Genomic DNA, 20,952 nt, shown 5'->3' with positions numbered 1-20,952 from the left:
GTTTACTAACGTCTCATAAGAAAGAAGCATGAGCGGTTAATGCAGTTGGCTTGAAACCAGCATGTGAGGGTTCGATTCCTTCCTTTCTTGTACTTGGACGAAGGCCGGTTCCTCGAAAGTATGGTATGGGGGAGGGCAGCCGTGGATTCATTCAACGTTTGTGGTAGTTAGTTCTGGTTGTAGGACTTTTCGTTTGGCCGGAAAGGCTTCTCAGATGATGAATATTAGTATGATTACGGCTACTATTGAGATTAGGGAGCCGATGGAGGAAATGGTGTTTCATAGTGTGTAGGCGTCGGGATAGTCCGAGTATCGTCGGGGTATTCCTGCTAGGCCTAGGAAGTGCTGGGGGAAGAACGTTAGGTTTACTCCTGTAAATATTACCCCGAAGTGGGCTTTTGCTCATGTTTGGTGTAGGGTAAACCCAGTGAGTAGTGGGAATCAGTGAGTAAATCCTGCTAGAGGCCATCCTAGTATAGGTAGAAGGTAAGTAAGGCCAATTTGGGGCTGTAAACTAGGATGATGGCGATTCAGCCTAAGTGGGAGATGGACGAGAAGGCTAGGATTTTGCGTGTTTGTGTTTGGTTCAGTCCTATTCAGCCTCCTAGTGCTGTTGAGGCTAGGGCCATGGCGGTGAGTAGAGCTGGGTCGAGGGATTTGGATGTTAGTAGGAGCAGGGTTAGTGGGGGGAATTTTATGAGGGTCGAGAGTAGCAGGGCTGTTATTAGTGGCGATCCTTGTAGTACTTCTGGGAATCAGAAGTGAAATGGCACTAGGCCCAGTTTAATAGCGATTGCTGCTGTCAGTAGTAGACAGGAGGTTGGGTGGTTTATTTGTGTGATGTCTCATTGGCCAGTGACTCAGGCATTAGTTATGCTAGAGAATAGGACCAGGGCGGAAGCAGCTGCTTGGGTTAGGAAGTATTTCGTTGCGGCTTCTACTGCTCATGGGTGGTGGGATTTGGCAATTAGGGGAATGATGGCTAGTGTGTTGATCTCCAGTCCTGTCCAGGCCAGAACTCAGTGGTTGCTGGAAATTGTGATTGTGGTGCCCAAGATGAGGCTGAAGGTTATGATTGGGGTCGCGTAAGGGTTCATTAGTAGAGGAGGGGGTTAAACCATCATTTTCGGGGTATGGGCCCGATAGCTTGATTAGCTGACTCTACTAGAAAATAATATAAGGGAAGTATGGAGAATTTTGATTTCTCTTGTGTGGGTTCAATTCCTACTTTTCTAAGGTCAACAGGAAATGAGAGGGCTGTTATACCTCTATGTTCACTTTATCATAGTGACCCTTTGTAGTTCAGGCACATTTCCTTATGTAAGGAGGTAGGCCTGCATAGCAGATAGGTATGCTGATGTGTCAGAGGCACAGAGCTAGTGTGAGGGGTAGGAAGTTTTTTCATAGTAGGTGCATTAGTTGGTCATATCGGAATCGTGGGTATGAAGCTCGGACCCATAAGAAACCAGAAGATAGTAGGAGGACTTTTGTGGCTAGGATGACGGGGAATAGTTCTGTGGGTGGCCCTAGGGCGCTTGGGTTTAGGAATATGATGGCTGTAAGTGTATTTATTAGCATAATGTTCGCATATTCAGCTAGGAAGAATAAGGCGAAGGGTCCTGCGGCGTATTCAACGTTAAACCCTGAGACTAGCTCAGATTCACCCTCTGTGAGGTCAAAAGGAGCTCGGTTTGTCTCTGCTAGGGTGGATACGTATCATATTATTGCTAGGGGTCATGAGGAGAAAATGAAGTATAGAGGCTCCTGTGCGACGGCAAAGGAGCTGAGTGTGTAGCTTCCGCTTAGTATGATTATTGATAGCAGGATTATGGCCAGTGTCACTTCGTATGAAATGGTCTGTGCTACTGCCCGTAGGGCTCCGATTAGTGCGTATTTTGAGTTCGAGGCTCAGCCTGATCATAGGACTGAGTAGACGGCTAGGCTTGACATGGCTATTAGGAAGAGAACTCCGAGGTTTAGATCTGCTAGGGGAAATGGGAGTGGTAGTGGTGCTCAAGTGGTGAGGGCTAGGACAAGGGCTAGTATTGGTATCAGAATGAATAGAAGTGGGGAAGAGGTAGAGGGTCGGATGGGCTCTTTGGTAAATAGTTTCAGTCCGTCCGCAAATGGTTGAAGTAGGCCAAAAGGCCCGACAACGTTAGGGCCTTTGCGGGATTGTATGTAGCTTAGGATTTTCCGTTCTACTAGGGTTAGGAAGGCTACGGCAATCAGGATTGGGATGATGTATAGGAGGGATATAATGAGGCAGCTTAGTGTTGTTATTTGAATCATGGGTGAAGCTAGGGAGAGGATTTGAACCTCTGGGGAAAGGGCTTAAGCCTTCTGCACTTGCCGGGCTCTGCCACTCTAGCTGGTCCTTTTCTAGGATTGAAAGTGGTGGGGGAAGGCCCTCTTCACGGTTTAGTTGGTTTCACTGCTTAGAGGGGGGGGGCGTGCTTGTGGTATTGGCCCCACTTTCCCGGTCCTTTCGTACTGGGGAGAGTGTGTCATAGATAGAAACCGACCTGGATTGCTCCGGTCTGAACTCAGATCACGTAGGACTGTTAATCGTTGAACAAACGAACCCTTAATAGCGGCTGCACCATTAGGATGTCCTGATCCAACATCGAGGTCGTAAACCCCCCTGTCGATATGGGCTCTTGAGGGGGATTGCGCTGTTATCCCTGGGGTAGCTTGGTCCATTAATCAATTATATTGGGTCTGGTCACTGTTAGCACTTTGAGGGGTAGCTCTAGGTAAAGAGGTATGGTCTTGTTTTTGGAGGATTTGTTCTCCTCCAAGGTCGTCCCAACCGAAAAATATCGACCAGGCTCTGCGATGGTAGTGGCCCCAGTGGGGTTGATTGAGGATTCGCGGTGGTCGTTGATTTTTAAGTTCCACAGGGTCTTCTCGTCTTATGTTCACATCCCCGCTTTTGCACGGGGAGATCAATTTCACTGATTATCTGTGAGAGACAGTTAAGACCTCGTTTAGCCATTCATACAAGTCTCGATTTATGGAACAATTGATTGCGCTACCTTTGCACGGTTAGGATACCGCGGCCGTTAAACCTAAGTCACCGGGCAGGCATCACCTTCAATACTTGTTTAATTTGCTGAAGGCTATGTTTTTGGTAAACAGTCGGGCCTTATTAATTTGCCGAGTTCCTTTCACAGATTTTAATCGCTCTTATAGGCGCTCCTGAGTCGGGTTAACAGGGTTAGTTAATACGTGGTCTTGTAGGGGTTTTTGTATCTGTCTAGGTCTGTTAATAATGTTTCTATGTAAGCTTGCGCCGTTAGAGGGGTGTGGCCCTGAGTTACTTATTTTAGCATTAATTCTCCTATATTCATAGGTTGACCTGTTTGTGATAAGGGAATCATCTTATTTTGGTATTTTTAGGTGGTGGAGCTTTGACGCACTCTTTTTTGATGGCTGCTTTAGGGCCCACGGTAGGATCAGTAGTAAGAATTATCCGCTAGTCGAGGTTGTGTCCTTTTTTAATGGAGCTGTCCCTCCATTAAATAGCTCTTAATCATCTCATTAGGGTTCAGGATGTCCGGTAGGGAGGATTAAGGGGGAACTTAGATTCGTTTCACAGGTAACCAGCTATCACCCAGCTCGGTTGGCTTTTCACCTCTACTGACAAGTCATCCCACTCTTTTGCAACAGAGACGGGTTCGCTCTCTTTAACTGCTTGAAAGTAGCTCGCTTGGGTTTCGGGGGGGCAAACTTTAGTTCACTTTGCTTGGTTGTTCTCGCTAAACCATGATGCAAAAGGTACAAGGGTTGATCTTTGCTGTCTGTCGCTTTGATTGTTTCACTGCTATTTCATCTTTCCCTTACGGTACTGGGGTCTCTATCGCGTCTAAGTGTCTTTTCTATCGCCTATACTAAGACTGTAAAATGCTTTAGTTTAATTAGTTTAGTAAATTCTTTAGTTTTGGTGTACTATTTGTGTGGTTGAGCTAGAGGGGGGGCTTCAAGACGATCCGGTCTAGTAGATATCTTTCAGGTGTAAGCTGAGTGCTTTGGTGTTATAGCTACGTCTTGATATTCTAAGTACACCTTCCGGTACACTTACCTTGTTACGACTTACCTCATCTTCAGCGTATTTATGGTATTAGTTATGTGGGATGTGGCTTTTGAGGAGGGTGACGGGCGGTATGTACGTGCCCCAGGGCCGGCTTAAAGTAGGCTCTATTGTCCCACTTTACTGCTAAATCCGCCTTCCAGAAGTGGTTTCACGCTTCTTTCCGTGTGCCCTATGAATAGGGAATGTAGCCCATTTCTTCCACTCCATAGGCTATACCTTGACCTGTCTTATTAGCGGGGTGCTATTGTGTCCACTGTTGTGCTCTCATTCGAGGTGGGCTGGCGACGGCGGTATGTAGGCTGTGTTGGCAAGGGGTGGTTGGGTTAATCGGGGATTATCGATTGTAGAACAGGCTCCTCTAGGTGGGTTTGGGGCACCGCCAAGTCCTTAGAGTTTTAAGCGTTTGTGCTCGTAGTTCTCTGGCGGATACTTCGGTAAAGTAAGTATCAAGATTTAGGGCCAGGCATAGTGGGGTATCTAATCCCAGTTTGGGCCCTGGCTTTCGTGGGTTTAAATCAGTCGTTAGTTCCTAAGATCATCTTAATGGTGTGTTTAGGTGCATCTTGGGCTTATGACAGCTCAGTTGCATTTTGATCTTAGTTAGCTAGGATAGGCATTTTACCACTCTTTACGCCGTGTCAATAGGACGGTTGATTTGGGTTTCTTGTATGACCGCGGTGGCTGGCACAAGATTTACCAACCCTTGAAGTTAGGCTGTTGCTATAACTAAGTCAAGTTTGCACTCATTGCTTAATGTTAATTACTGCTGAATACCCGTGGGGGCGTGGCTTAGCGAGGCGTCTTGGGCTACTACTTGGGTGTGCCTGATACCCGCTCCTCAAGGCCTGTATGGGGGTAGGTGGTCGAGGGCGTTTACACTGGGGCGCGGATACTTGCATGTATATATTTAGCAAAAACCAACCGTAAGGTTAGGACTAAGTCTTTTGTCCGCAGGCATGTTTTATGCCATCTTGGCAACTTCAGTGCCATGCTTTGTGTTAAGCTATGTGGACGGGGGTGTGGTTAGCTGATAGTTGAGTGGTGAGTGAGAGTGAAGTATATGAAATTATTGCTTGTGTTTACTATTTTTAGTACTGGAGTTTCTCTAAGTCCTAGGACTAGGAGGAAATGGTGTTTCATAGTGTGTAGGCGTCGGGATAGTCCGAGTATCGTCGGGGTATTCCTGCTAGGCCTAGGAAGTGCTGGGGGAAGAACGTTAGGTTTACTCCTGTAAATATTACCCCGAAGTGGGCTTTTGCTCATGTTTGGTGTAGGGTAAACCCAGTGAGTAGTGGGAATCAGTGAGTAAATCCTGCTAGAATGGCAAAGACGGCGCCTATGGATAGGACGTAGTGGAAGTGGACACTATTTGTCTGATCCGTACTAATTACCGCCATCCTACTCCTTCTATCACTCCCCGTACTCGCCGCCGGTATTACAATATTACTAACTGATCGAAACCTAAACACCACATTCTTCGACCCCGCTGGAGGAGGAGACCCAATCCTGTACCAACACCTATTCTGATTCTTCGGACACCCAGAAGTCTATATTCTGATCCTACCGGGGTTCGGAATCATCTCACACGTAGTCACGTACTACTCAGGCAAAAAGGAGCCCTTCGGCTACATGGGAATAGTCTGAGCCATACTATCCATCGGCTTCCTAGGATTCATCGTCTGAGCTCACCACATGTTTACAGTAGGAATAGACGTTGATACCCGAGCCTACTTTACATCAGCCACTATAATCATTGCCATCCCTACCGGAATCAAAGTATTTAGCTGACTAGCCACCCTGCACGGAGGAACAATCAAATGAGACCCCCCCAATACTATGAGCTCTAGGATTTATCTTCCTATTTACCATCGGAGGATTAACAGGAATCGTTCTTGCAAACTCTTCCCTAGACATCGCCCTGCACGACACGTACTACGTAGTTGCCCACTTCCACTACGTCCTATCCATAGGCGCCGTCTTTGCCATTCTAGCAGGATTTACTCACTGATTCCCACTACTCACTGGGTTTACCCTACACCAAACATGAGCAAAAGCCCACTTCGGGGTAATATTTACAGGAGTAAACCTAACGTTCTTCCCCCAGCACTTCCTAGGCCTAGCAGGAATACCCCGACGATACTCGGACTATCCCGACGCCTACACACTATGAAACACCGTTTCCTCCATCGGCTCCCTAATCTCAATAGTAGCCGTAATCATACTAATATTCATCATCTGAGAAGCCTTTTCGGCCAAACGAAAAGTCCTACAACCAGAACTAACTACCACAAACGTTGAATGAATCCACGGCTGCCCTCCCCCATACCATACTTTCGAGGAACCGGCCTTCGTCCAAGTACAAGAAAGGAAGGAATCGAACCCTCACATGCTGGTTTCAAGCCAACTGCATTAACCGCTCATGCTTCTTTCTTATGAGACGTTAGTAAACCAATTACATAGCCTTGTCAAGACTAAATCACAGGTAAAAATCCTGTACATCTCATGTGGCCAACCACTCCCAACTAGGATTCCAAGACGCCTCATCACCCATCATAGAAGAACTCGTTGAATTCCACGACCACGCCCTAATCGTTGCCCTAGCTATCTGCAGCCTAGTTCTCTACCTTTTAGCCCACATACTAACAGAAAAACTCTCGTCCAATGCTGTAGACGCCCAAGAAGTAGAGCTGATCTGGACAATCCTACCTGCTATCGTCCTGGTACTCCTCGCCCTCCCATCCCTACAAATCCTCTACATAATGGACGAAATCGACGAACCAGACCTCACCCTAAAAGCCATCGGCCACCAATGATACTGAAGCTACGAATACACAGACTTCAAAGACCTATCATTCGACTCCTACATAGTGCCCACCCCAGACTTACCCAACGGCCACTTCCGACTGCTAGAAGTTGACCACCGCGTAGTTATCCCAATAGAATCCCCCATCCGCGTGATCATTACTGCAGGAGACGTACTCCACTCCTGAGCAGTCCCAACGCTCGGAGTTAAAACAGACGCAATCCCAGGCCGACTAAACCAAACTTCATTCATTACCACCCGGCCTGGGATTTTTTACGGACAATGCTCAGAAATTTGCGGGGCTAATCACAGCTACATACCCATTGTAGTAGAATCAACCCCACTCCCACATTTCGAGGCCTGATCGTCCCTTCTATCATCATCCTAATCATTAAGAAGCTATGCAACAGCACTAGCCTTTTAAGCTAGCCAAAGAGGGACTTCCCCCTCCTTAATGATATGCCACAGCTTAACCCCGCACCATGATTTTCAATCATAATTATAACCTGATTAACCCTAGCACTCCTCATCCAACCAAAACTACTAGCCTTCACCACAACCAACCCCCCATCAAATAAGACCTCCCTCACTACCAAACCCACACCATGATCCTGACCATGAACCTAAGCTTCTTTGACCAATTTTCCAGCCCCAATCTATTTGGCATCCCCTTAATCCTACTATCCCTACTCTTCCCAGCCCTACTATTCCCGTCCCCAAACAACCGATGAATCAACAACCGCCTTTCTACTATCCAAACATGACTCCTTCACCTAATCACAAAACAACTAATAGTCCCACTCAACAAAAATGGCCACAAATGAGCCATAATATTTACATCCCTAATAATCATACTTCTTACAATCAACCTTCTAGGCCTCCTTCCATATACATTCACCCCAACCACCCAACTATCTATGAACATAGCCCTAGCCTTCCCACTATGGCTCGCCACACTACTAACAGGCCTACGAAACCAACCATCAGCCTCTTTAGCCCACCTATTACCCGAAGGTACCCCTACACCCCTAATCCCCGCACTAATCCTGATCGAAACAACCAGCCTACTAATCCGCCCCCTAGCCCTCGGAGTCCGCCTTACAGCCAACCTTACAGCAGGACACTTACTCATCCAACTCATCTCTACAGCCTCCATTGCATTAATACCCACCCTTCCTGCAGTATCCATCCTAACAATAATCATCCTACTACTCCTAACCATCCTAGAAGTAGCAGTAGCCATAATCCAGGCCTACGTCTTCGTGCTCCTTCTAAGCCTATACTTACAAGAAAACATCTAATGGCACACCAAGCACACTCATACCACATAGTTGACCCAAGCCCTTGACCAATCTTCGGGGCAGCCGCCGCCCTACTCACAACCTCAGGATTAATCATGTGATTCCACTACAACTCATCCATACTACTAACCCTAGGCCTCATCTCAATACTCCTAGTAATACTCCAATGATGACGAGACATTGTACGAGAAAGCACCTTCCAAGGCCATCACACTCCCACAGTCCAAAAAGGCCTACGATACGGCATAATCCTTTTCATCACATCCGAAGCATTCTTCTTCTTAGGGTTCTTCTGAGCGTTCTTCCACTCGAGCCTGGCCCCAACCCCAGAACTAGGAGGCCAATGACCCCCAACAGGAATTAAACCACTCAACCCGATAGAAGTCCCCCTACTAAACACAGCCATCCTACTAGCCTCAGGCGTTACCGTAACGTGAGCCCATCACAGCATCACAGAAGGAAACCGAAAACATGCCATCCACGCCCTAACCCTAACGATCCTCTTGGGATTCTACTTCACAGCCCTACAAGCAATAGAATACCACGAAGCCCCATTCTCAATCGCTGATAGCGTCTACGGATCTACCTTCTTCGTTGCCACTGGATTCCACGGACTCCACGTAATCATCGGATCCTCCTTCCTGACCGTCTGCCTCTTCCGACTGATCAAGTTCCACTTTACATCAGACCACCACTTCGGATTCGAGGCAGCAGCCTGATACTGACACTTCGTAGACGTCATCTGACTATTCCTCTACATAACCATCTACTGATGAGGATCTTGCTCTTCTAGTATATTAATTACAATTGACTTCCAATCTCTAGAATCTGGTATAAACCCAGAGGAGAGCAATGAACGCACTCATGTTCATATTCGCCCTATCATCAATCCTAAGCGCCGCCCTAACCGCATTAAACTTCTGACTCGCCCAAATAAACCCCGACTCAGAGAAACTCTCACCGTACGAATGTGGATTCGACCCACTTGGATCTGCTCGATTACCATTCTCAGTCCGATTCTTCCTCAGTAGCCATCCTGTTCGTCCTATTCGACCTAGAAATCGCCCTCCTACTCCCCCTGCCATGAGCCGTCCAACTCCAATCCCCCCTAATGACCCTCACCTGAACTGTAGTGATCCTCCTTCTCCTAACACTCGAACTGGCCTACGAGTGAATTCAAGGGGGCCTAGAATGAGCAGAATAACAGAAAGTTAGTCTAACCAAAAAGATAGCTGGTTTCGACCCAGCAGATTACAGCCAACCCTGTAACTTTCTTATGTCGCCCCTACATTTAAGCTTCTACTCAGCCTTCATTTTCAGCGGACTAGGGCTAGCCTTCCACCGAACCCACCTAGTATCCGCCCTACTATGCCTTGAAAGCATAATATTATCGATATTCGTAGGCCTATCAATATGATCCATCGAAAACCAAGTCTCCTCATTCACCATGGTACCAATTCTCATGCTAACCTTCTCAGCGTGTGAGGCGGGCACAGGCCTGGCCATCCTAGTAGCCTCCACCCGCACACATGGCTCCGACCATCTACACAACCTAAACCTCCTGCAATGCTAAAAATCATCCTACCCACAATCATACTTCTTCCAACAGCCCTGCTGTCTCCACCAAAATTTCTATGGACTAACACCACCTTATACAGCCTCCTAATCGCTGCCCTAAGCCTACAGTGATTAATCCCAACCTACTACCCCTACAAATTTTTATCCAACTGAACAGGAATTGACCAAATCTCATCCCCCCTCCTAGTACTATCCTGCTGACTACTCCCACTCATAATCATAGCAAGCCAAAACCACCTGCAACAAGAACCCCTACAACGCAAACGAATCTTTATCTCAACCTTAGTCGCAGTCCAGCCATTCATCCTACTAGCCTTTTCCACCACAGAACTAGCACTATTTTACATCTCATTTGAAGCAACCCTCATTCCCACCCTAATCTTAATCACCCGATGGGGGAACCAACCAGAACGCCTAAGCGCTGGCATCTACCTGCTATTCTACACGCCAGTAAGCTCTCTACCCCTGCTAATCACAATCATACACCTATACGTGAAAATTGGCACCCTGCACCTGCCAACCCTACAACTAACCCACCCAACCCTATCCACCTCATGGACAGGAATACTATCAGGTCTAGCACTGCTCATAGCATTCATAGTAAAAGCCCCACTATACGGCCTACACCTCTGACTGCCAAAAGCCCACGTAGAAGCACCCATCGCAGGCTCAATACTCCTCGCCGCCCTACTACTAAAGCTAGGAGGATACGGAATTATACGAGTCACTCTATTTATGGGCCCACTGTCCAACCTCCTGCACTACCCCTTCCTAACCCTGGCCCTATGAGGCGCCCTAATGACTAGCTCAATCTGCCTACGACAGACAGACCTAAAATCACTAATCGCTTATTCATCCGTTAGCCACATAGGCCTAGTTATCGCCGCAGGAATAATCCAAACCCACTGATCATTCTCAGGGGCAATGATCCTAATAATTTCCCATGGACTAACTTCCTCCATACTATTCTGCCTAGCCAACACAAACTATGAACGTACGCACAGCCAAATTCTACTACTCACACGAGGCCTACAACCTCTCCTACCACTCATAGCTACCTGATGATTGCTGGCCAATCTAACAAACATAGCCTTACCCCCAGCAACAAACCTCATAGCAGAGCTAACCATTATAATCACCTTATTCAACTGATCTGCCTTCACGATCATCCTAACAGGAATCGCAACCCTACTAACCGCCTCCTACACCTTATTCATACTACTAATGACCCAACGAGGCTCAATCCCCTCCCACATCACATCTATGCAAAACTCAACCACGCGAGAACACCTGCTCATAACACTCCACATTATCCCAATATTCCTCCTAATCCTCAAACCCGAACTGATCTCCGGAATCCCCTCATGCAAGTATAGTTTAAACCAAACATTAGACTGTGATTCTAAGAATAGAAGTTCAAACCTTCTTACCTGCCGAGGGGAGGGTTTAACCAACAAGAGCTGCTAACTCTTACATCTGAGCCTAAAACCTCAGCCCCCTTACTTTTAAAGGATAACAGCAATCCACTGGTCTTAGGAACCACCCATCTTGGTGCAAATCCAAGTAAAAGGAGTGAACCCCACACTACTAATCAACTCCCTCACACTACTCACGCTGACAATCCTCCTAACCCCAATCATCCTGCCATTTCTATTTAAAAACTTTAAAAACACCCCACAAGCCACCACCCGCGCTGTTAAAACCGCATTCCTAATTAGCCTAGCCCCTACAACCGCATTCATCTACTCGGGAGTAGAATCTGTCACCTGCCACTGGGAGTGAAAATTCATTATAAACTTTAAAATCCCCCTGAGCCTAAAAATAGACCAATACTCAATAACATTTCTTCCAATCGCCCTATTTGTAACATGATCAATCCTACAATTCGCCATATGATACATGGCCTCAGAGCCATACGTAACAAAATTTTTCACCTACCTACTGACATTCCTAGTCGCCATACTCCTCCTAACAACCGCAAACAACATATTCCTCCTATTCGTAGGCTGGGAAGGAGTAGGAATCATGTCCTTCCTTCTCATCGGCTGATGACAAGGCCGAGCAGATGCCAACACCGCCGCCCTACGAGCCGTAATCTACAACCGAATCGGAGACGTCGGACTGACCCTGAGCATAGCATGACTAGCTTCAACATTCAACACCTGAGAGATCCAACAAGCCGTACACCCCCACCAAACCCCAATCCTCCCCCTCATAGGATTAATCCTCGCAGCCGCAGGAAAATCCGCCCAATTTGGACTCCACCCATGACTGCCCGCAGCAATAGAAGGCCCCACCCCAGTATCAGCCCTACTGCACTCCAGTACCATAGTAGTAGCCGGAATCTTCCTGCTCATCCGCATGCACCCCCTGCTAGCCACCAACCAGACAGCCCTAACTGCCTGCCTATGCCTAGGTGCTCTATCAACCCTATTCGCTGCCACATGCGCCCTAACCCAAAATGACATCAAAAAAATCATTGCTTTCTCAACATCCAGCCAACTAGGACTAATAATAGTCACTATCGGACTAAACCTCCCACAACTAGCCTTCCTACACATCTCAACCCATGCCTTCTTTAAAGCCATACTATTCCTATGCTCAGGGTCTATCATCCACAACCTAAACGGAGAACAAGATATCCGAAAGATAGGAGGCCTACAGAAAATACTCCCAGTCACTACTTCCTGCCTAACCATCGGAAACCTGGCGCTGATAGGAACCCCATTCCTAGCCGGATTCTACTCAAAAGACCTCATCATCGAAAGCTTAAACACGTCATACCTAAATACTTGAGCCCTACTCCTAACCCTTATAGCCACAGCATTCACCGCAACCTACAGCATCCGCATAACCATCCTAGTCCAAGCTGGACAAACCCGAATCCCCCCAATAGTATCAATAAACGAAAACAACCCACTAATCACCGCCCCCCTAACCCGACTCGCCCTAGGCAGCATTACAGCAGGAATAATCATTACCTCTTTCATCACACCAACCAAAACCCCCCCAATAACCATACCCCTTATCACCAAAACTGCTGCCATCCTCATAACAATCCTAGGAATCATCCTAGGCCCCTCATGTACAGGGCCACACCCCTCTAACGGCGCAAGCTTACATAGAAACATTATTAACAGACCTAGACAGATACAAAAACCCCTACAAGACCACGTATTAACTAACCCTGTTAACCCGACTCAGGAGCGCCTATAAGAGCGATTAAAATCTGTGAAAGGAACTCGGCAAATTAATAAGGCCCGACTGTTTACCAAAAACATAGCCTTCAGCAAATTAAACAAGTATTGAAGGTGATGCCTGCCCGGTGACTTAGGTTTAACGGCCGCGGTATCCTAACCGTGCAAAGGTAGCGCAATCAATTGTCCCATAAATCGAGACTTGTATGAATGGCTAAACGAGGTCTTAACTGTCTCTCACAGATAATCAGTGAAATTGATCTCCCCGTGCAAAAGCGGGGATGTGAACATAAGACGAGAAGACCCTGTGGAACTTAAAAATCAACGACCACCGCGAATCCTCAATCAACCCCACTGGGGCCACTACCATCGCAGAGCCTGGTCGATATTTTTCGGTTGGGGCGACCTTGGAGGAGAACAAATCCTCCAAAAACAAGACCATACCTCTTTACCTAGAGCTACCCCTCAAAGTGCTAACAGTGACCAGACCCAATATAATTGATTAATGGACCAAGCTACCCCAGGGATAACAGCGCAATCCCCCTCAAGAGCCCATATCGACAGGGGGGTTTACGACCTCGATGTTGGATCAGGACATCCTAATGGTGCAGCCGCTATTAAGGGTTCGTTTGTTCAACGATTAACAGTCCTACGTGATCTGAGTTCAGACCGGAGCAATCCAGGTCGGTTTCTATCTATGACACACTCTCCCCAGTACGAAAGGACCGGGAAAGTGGGGCCAATACCACAAGCACGCCCCCCCGCTCTAAGCAGTGAAACCAACTAAACCGTGAAGAGGGCCTTCCCCCACCACTTTCAATCCTAGAAAAGGACCAGCTAGAGTGGCAGAGCCCGGCAAGTGCAGAAGGCTTAAGCCCTTTCCCCAGAGGTTCAAATCCTCTCCCTAGCTTCACCCATGATTCAAATAACAACACTAAGCTGCCTCGTTATATCCCTCCTATACATCATCCCAATCCTGATTGCAGTAGCCTTCCTAACCCTAGTAGAACGGAAAATCCTAAGCTACATACAATCCCGCAAAGGCCCTAACGTTGTCGGGCCTTTTGGCCTACTTCAACCATTTGCGGACGGACTGAAACTATTTACCAAAGAGCCCATCCGACCCTCTACCTCTTCCCCACTTCTATTCATTCTGATACCAATACTAGCCCTTGTCCTAGCCCTCACCACTTGAGCACCATTACCACTCCCATTTCCCCTAGCAGATCTAAACCTCGGAGTTCTCTTCCTAATAGCCATGTCAAGCCTAGCCGTCTACTCAGTCCTATGATCAGGCTGAGCCTCGAACTCAAAATACGCACTAATCGGAGCCCTACGGGCAGTAGCACAGACCATTTCATACGAAGTGACACTGGCCATAATCCTGCTATCAATAATCATACTAAACGGAAGCTACACACTCAGCTCCTTTGCCATCGCACAGGAGCCTCTATACTTCATTTTCTCCTCATGACCCCTAGCAATAATATGATACGTATCCACCCTAGCAGAGACAAACCGAGCTCCTTTTGACCTCACAGAGGGTGAATCTGAGCTAGTCTCAGGGTTTAACGTTGAATACGCCGCAGGACCCTTCGCCTTATTCTTCCTAGCTGAATATGCGAACATTATGCTAATAAATACACTTACAGCCATCATATTCCTAAACCCAAGCGCCCTAGGGCCACCCACAGAACTATTCCCCGTCATCCTAGCCACAAAAGTCCTCCTACTATCTTCTGGTTTCTTATGGGTCCGAGCTTCATACCCACGATTCCGATATGACCAACTAATGCACCTACTATGAAAAAACTTCCTACCCCTCACACTAGCTCTGTGCCTCTGACACATCAGCATACCTATCTGCTATGCAGGCCTACCTCCTTACATAAGGAAATGTGCCTGAACTACAAAGGGTCACTATGATAAAGTGAACATAGAGGTATAACAGCCCTCTCATTTCCTGTTGACCTTAGAAAAGTAGGAATTGAACCCACACAAGAGAAATCAAAATTCTCCATACTTCCCTTATATTATTTTCTAGTAGAGTCAGCTAATCAAGCTATCGGGCCCATACCCCGAAAATGATGGTTTAACCCCCTCCTCTACTAATGAACCCTTACACGACCCCAATCATAACCTTCAGCCTCATCTTGGGCACCACAATCACAATTTCCAGCAACCACTGAGTTCTGGCCTGGACAGGACTGGAGATCAACACACTAGCCATCATTCCCCTAATTGCCAAATCCCACCACCCACGAGCAGTAGAAGCCGCAACGAAATACTTCCTAACCCAAGCAGCTGCTTCCGCCCTGGTCCTATTCTCTAGCATAACCAATGCCTGAGTCACCGGCCAATGAGACATCACACAAATAAACCACCCAACCTCCTGTCTACTACTGACAGCAGCAATCGCTATTAAACTGGGCCTAGTGCCATTTCACTTCTGATTCCCAGAAGTACTACAAGGATCGCCACTAATAACAGCCCTGCTACTCTCGACCCTCATAAAATTCCCCCCACTAACCCTGCTCCTACTAACATCCAAATCCCTCGACCCAGCTCTACTCACCGCCATGGCCCTAGCCTCAACAGCACTAGGAGGCTGAATAGGACTGAACCAAACACAAACACGCAAAATCCTAGCCTTCTCGTCCATCTCCCACTTAGGCTGAATCGCCATCATCCTAGTTTACAGCCCCAAATTGGCCTTACTTACCTTCTACCTATACACAATCATAACATCAGCCGTATTCCTAGCCCTTAACAAAATCAAAGCCCTTAACCTATCCATGATCACAACCTCATGAACAAAAACCCCAGTGCTAAACGCCACCCTAATACTAGTACTTTTATCCCTAGCAGGCCTCCCCCCATTAACAGGCTTTATACCAAAGTGACTTATCATCCAAGAACTAACTAAACAGGAAATAACACCAGCAGCCATGGCAATTGCCATGCTATCACTGCTCAGCCTCTTCTTCTACCTACGCCTCGCATACCACTCAACAATTACCCTTCCCCCCAACTCCTCTAACCACATAAAACAATGATACACTAGCAAAGCCCCAAGCACACCTACTGCGGTCCTTGCCTCACTATCAATCCTCTTACTTCCCCTGTCCCCAATAATACATGCCATTGTCTAGAAACTTAGGATAACACCCCAAACCGAAGGCCTTCAAAGCCTTAAATAAGAGTTAAACCCTCTTAGTTTCTGCACATTAAGACTTACAGAATATTAACCTGTATCTTCTGAATGCAAGTCAGACGCTTTAATTAAGCTAAAGCCTCCCTAGACAGATGGGCTTCGATCCCACAAAACTCTAGTTAACAGCTAAATGCCTAAACCAATTGGCTTCTGCCTACAAAGACCCTGACGCACCCTAGTGCGCATCGATGAGCTTGCAACTCAACATGAATTTCACTACAGAGCCGATAAGAAGAGGAATTAAACCTCTGTAAAAAGGACTACAGCCTAACGCTTCAACACTCAGCCATCTTACCCGTCACCTTCATCAACCGATGACTATTTTCCACTAACCATAAGGATATTGGCACCCTGTACCTCATCTTCGGGGCATGAGCAGGAATAGTCGGCACCGCACTCAGCCTATTAATCCGCGCAGAACTAGGACAACCAGGAACTCTCCTAGGCGACGACCAAATTTACAATGTAATCGTTACCGCTCACGCCTTTGTAATAATCTTCTTTATAGTCATACCCATCATGATCGGAGGATTCGGCAACTGATTAGTCCCCCTCATAATCGGTGCCCCCGACATAGCATTCCCGCGAATAAACAACATAAGCTTTTGACTCCTCCCCCCATCATTCCTCCTCCTACTAGCCTCATCCACTGTAGAAGCTGGCGCCGGCACAGGCTGAACTGTCTACCCTCCCCTAGCAGGTAACCTTGCCCACGCCGGAGCTTCAGTAGACCTGGCTATCTTCTCACTCCACTTAGCCGGTATCTCCTCCATCCTTGGGGCCATCAACTTTATCACCACAGCCATCAACATAAAACCCCCCGCACTCTCACAATACCAAACCCCACTATTTGTCTGATCCGTACTAATTACCGCCATCCTACTCCTTCTATCACTCCCCGTACTCGCCGCCGGTATTACAATATTACTAACTGATCGAAACCTAAACACCACATTCTTCGACCCCGCTGGAGGAGGAGACCCAATCCTGTACCAACACCTATTCTGATTCTTCGGACACCCAGAAGTCTATATTCTGATCCTACCGGGGTTCGGAATCATCTCACACGTAGTCACGTACTACTCAGGCAAAAAGGAGCCCTTCGGCTACATGGGAATAGTCTGAGCCATACTATCCATCGGCTTCCTAGGATTCATCGTCTGAGCTCACCACATGTTTACAGTAGAAATAGACGTTGATACCCGAGCCTACTTTACATCAGCCACTATAATCATTGCCATCCCTACCGGAATCAAAGTATTTAGCTGACTAGCCACCCTGCACGGAGGAACAATCAAATGAGACCCCCCCAATACTATGAGCTCTAGGATTTATCTTCCTATTTACCATCGGAGGATTAACAGGAATCGTTCTTGCAAACTCTTCCCTAGACATCGCCCTGCACGACACGTACTACGTAGTTGCCCACTTCCACTACGTCCTATCCATAGGCGCCGTCTTTGCCATTCTAGCAGGATTTACTCACTGATTCCCACTACTCACTGGGTTTACCCTACACCAAACATGAGCAAAAGCCCACTTCGGGGTAATATTTACAGGAGTAAACCTAACGTTCTTCCCCCAGCACTTCCTAGGCCTAGCAGGAATACCCCGACGATACTCGGACTATCCCGACGCCTACACACTATGAAACACCATTTCCTCCATCGGCTCCCTAATCTCAATAGTAGCCGTAATCATACTAATATTCATCATCTGAGAAGCCTTTTCGGCCAAACGAAAAGTCCTACAACCAGAACTAACTACCACAAATGTTGAATGAATCCACGGCTGCCCTCCCCCATACCATACTTTCGAGGAACCGGCCTTCGTCCAAGTACAAGAAAGGAAGGAATCGAACCCTCACATGCTGGTTTCAAGCCAACTGCATTAACCGCTCATGCTTCTTTCTTATGAGACGTTAGTAAACCAATTACATAGCCTTGTCAAGACTAAATCACAGGTAAAAATCCTGTACATCTCATGTGGCCAACCACTCCCAACTAGGATTCCAAGACGCCTCATCACCCATCATAGAAGAACTCGTTGAATTCCACGACCACGCCCTAATCGTTGCCCTAGCTATCTGCAGCCTAGTTCTCTACCTTTTAGCCCACATACTAACAGAAAAACTCTCGTCCAATGCTGTAGACGCCCAAGAAGTAGAGCTGATCTGGACAATCCTACCTGCTATCGTCCTGGTACTCCTCGCCCTCCCATCCCTACAAATCCTCTACATAATGGACAAAATCGACGAACCAGACCTCACCCTAAAAGCCATCGGCCACCAATGATACTGAAGCTACGAATACACAGACTTCAAAGACCTATCATTCGACTCCTACATAGTGCCCACCCCAGACTTACCCAACGGCCACTTCCGACTGCTAGAAGTTGACCACCGCGTAGTTATCCCAATAGAATCCCCCATCCGCGTGATCATTACTGCAGGAGACGTACTCCACTCCTGAGCAGTCCCAACGCTCGGAGTTAAAACAGACGCAATCCCAGGCCGACTAAACCAAACTTCATTCATTACCACCCGGCCTGGGATTTTTTACGGACAATGCTCAGAAATTTGCGGGGCTAATCACAGCTACATACCCATTGTAGTAGAATCAACCCCACTCCCACATTTCGAGGCCTGATCGTCCCTTCTATCATCATCCTAATCATTAAGAAGCTATGCAACAGCACTAGCCTTTTAAGCTAGCCAAAGAGGGACTTCCCCCTCCTTAATGATATGCCACAGCTTAACCCCGCACCATGATTTTCAATCATAATTATAACCTGATTAACCCTAGCACTCCTCATCCAACCAAAACTACTAGCCTTCACCACAACCAACCCCCCATCAAATAAGACCTCCCTCACTACCAAACCCACACCATGATCCTGACCATGAACCTAAGCTTCTTTGACCAATTTTCCAGCCCCAATCTATTTGGCATCCCCTTAATCCTACTATCCCTACTCTTCCCAGCCCTACTATTCCCGTCCCCAAACAACCGATGAATCAACAACCGCCTTTCTACTATCCAAACATGACTCCTTCACCTAATCACAAAACAACTAATAGTCCCACTCAACAAAAATGGCCACAAATGAGCCATAATATTTACATCCCTAATAATCATACTTCTTACAATCAACCTTCTAGGCCTCCTTCCATATACATTCACCCCAACCACCCAACTATCTATGAACATAGCCCTAGCCTTCCCACTATGGCTCGCCACACTACTAACAGGCCTACGAAACCAACCATCAGCCTCTTTAGCCCACCTATTACCCGAAGGTACCCCTACACCCCTAATCCCCGCACTAATCCTGATCGAAACAACCAGCCTACTAATCCGCCCCCTAGCCCTCGGAGTCCGCCTTACAGCCAACCTTACAGCAGGACACTTACTCATCCAACTCATCTCTACAGCCTCCATTGCATTAATACCCACCCTTCCTGCAGTATCCATCCTAACAATAATCATCCTACTACTCCTAACCATCCTAGAAGTAGCAGTAGCCATAATCCAGGCCTACGTCTTCGTGCTCCTTCTAAGCCTATACTTACAAGAAAACATCTAATGGCACACCAAGCACACTCATACCACATAGTTGACCCAAGCCCTTGACCAATCTTCGGGGCAGCCGCCGCCCTACTCACAACCTCAGGATTAATCATGTGATTCCACTACAACTCATCCATACTACTAACCCTAGGCCTCATCTCAATACTCCTAGTAATACTCCAATGATGACGAGACATTGTACGAGAAAGCACCTTCCAAGGCCATCACACTCCCACAGTCCAAAAAGGCCTACGATACGGCATAATCCTTTTCATCACATCCGAAGCATTCTTCTTCTTAGGGTTCTTCTGAGCGTTCTTCCACTCGAGCCTGGCCCCAACCCCAGAACTAGGAGGCCAATGACCCCCAACAGGAATTAAACCACTCAACCCGATAGAAGTCCCCCTACTAAACACAGCCATCCTACTAGCCTCAGGCGTTACCGTAACGTGAGCCCATCACAGCATCACAGAAGGAAACCGAAAACACGCCATCCACGCCCTAACCCTAACGATCCTCCTGGGATTCTACTTCACAGCCCTACAAGCAATAGAATACCACGAAGCCCCATTCTCAATCGCCGATAGCGTCTACGGATCTACCTTCTTCGTTGCCACTGGATTCCACGGACTCCACGTAATCATCGGATCCTCCTTCCTGACCGTCTGCCTCTTCCGACTGATCAAGTTCCACTTTACATCAGACCACCACTTCGGATTCGAGGCAGCAGCCTGATACTGACACTTCGTAGACGTCATCTGACTATTCCTCTACATAACCATCTACTGATGAGGATCTTGCTCTTCTAGTATATTAATTACAATTGACTTCCAATCTCTAGAATCTGGTATAAACCCAGAGGAGAGCAATGAACGCACTCATGTTCATATTCGCCCTATCATCAATCCTAAGCGCCGCCCTAACCGCATTAAACTTCTGACTCGCCCAAATAAACCCCGACTCAGAGAAACTCTCACCGTACGAATGTGGATTCGACCCACTTGGATCTGCTCGATTACCATTCTCAGTCCGATTCTTCCTCAGTAGCCATCCTGTTCGTCCTATTCGACCTAGAAATCGCCCTCCTACTCCCCCTGCCATGAGCCGTCCAACTCCAATCCCCCCTAATGACCCTCACCTGAACTGTAGCGATCCTCCTTCTCCTAACACTCGGACTGGCCTACGAGTGAATTC

At 47.3% G+C, this 20,952-nt stretch overlaps 2 long non-coding RNA genes across 2 annotated transcripts in view; one reads left to right on the top strand and one right to left on the bottom strand.

The window, feature by feature from the left end:
• Positions 1-16,810, bottom strand: part of LOC310879943 — a 175,736-nt gene extending 158,926 nt beyond the window's left edge. Inside the window, exon 1 of the long non-coding RNA XR_014571272.1 lies at positions 16,675-16,810. This is a non-coding gene — a long non-coding RNA (uncharacterized lncRNA). The remainder of the gene's footprint in view (positions 1-16,674) is intronic.
• Positions 1-20,557, top strand: part of LOC310879944 — a 173,278-nt gene extending 152,721 nt beyond the window's left edge. The window contains exon 2 of the long non-coding RNA XR_014571273.1: positions 4,182-20,557. This is a non-coding gene — a long non-coding RNA (uncharacterized lncRNA). The remainder of the gene's footprint in view (positions 1-4,181) is intronic.
• Positions 20,558-20,952: the final 395 nt, after the last annotated feature.

The sequence above is a fragment of the Anser anser genome (assembly GCF_964211835.1).
Source record: "Anser anser genome assembly, chromosome: 11".
NCBI classification, from domain to species: domain Eukaryota; kingdom Metazoa; phylum Chordata; class Aves; order Anseriformes; family Anatidae; genus Anser; species Anser anser.
This window is presented reverse-complemented; position numbering and strand designations above follow the sequence as displayed.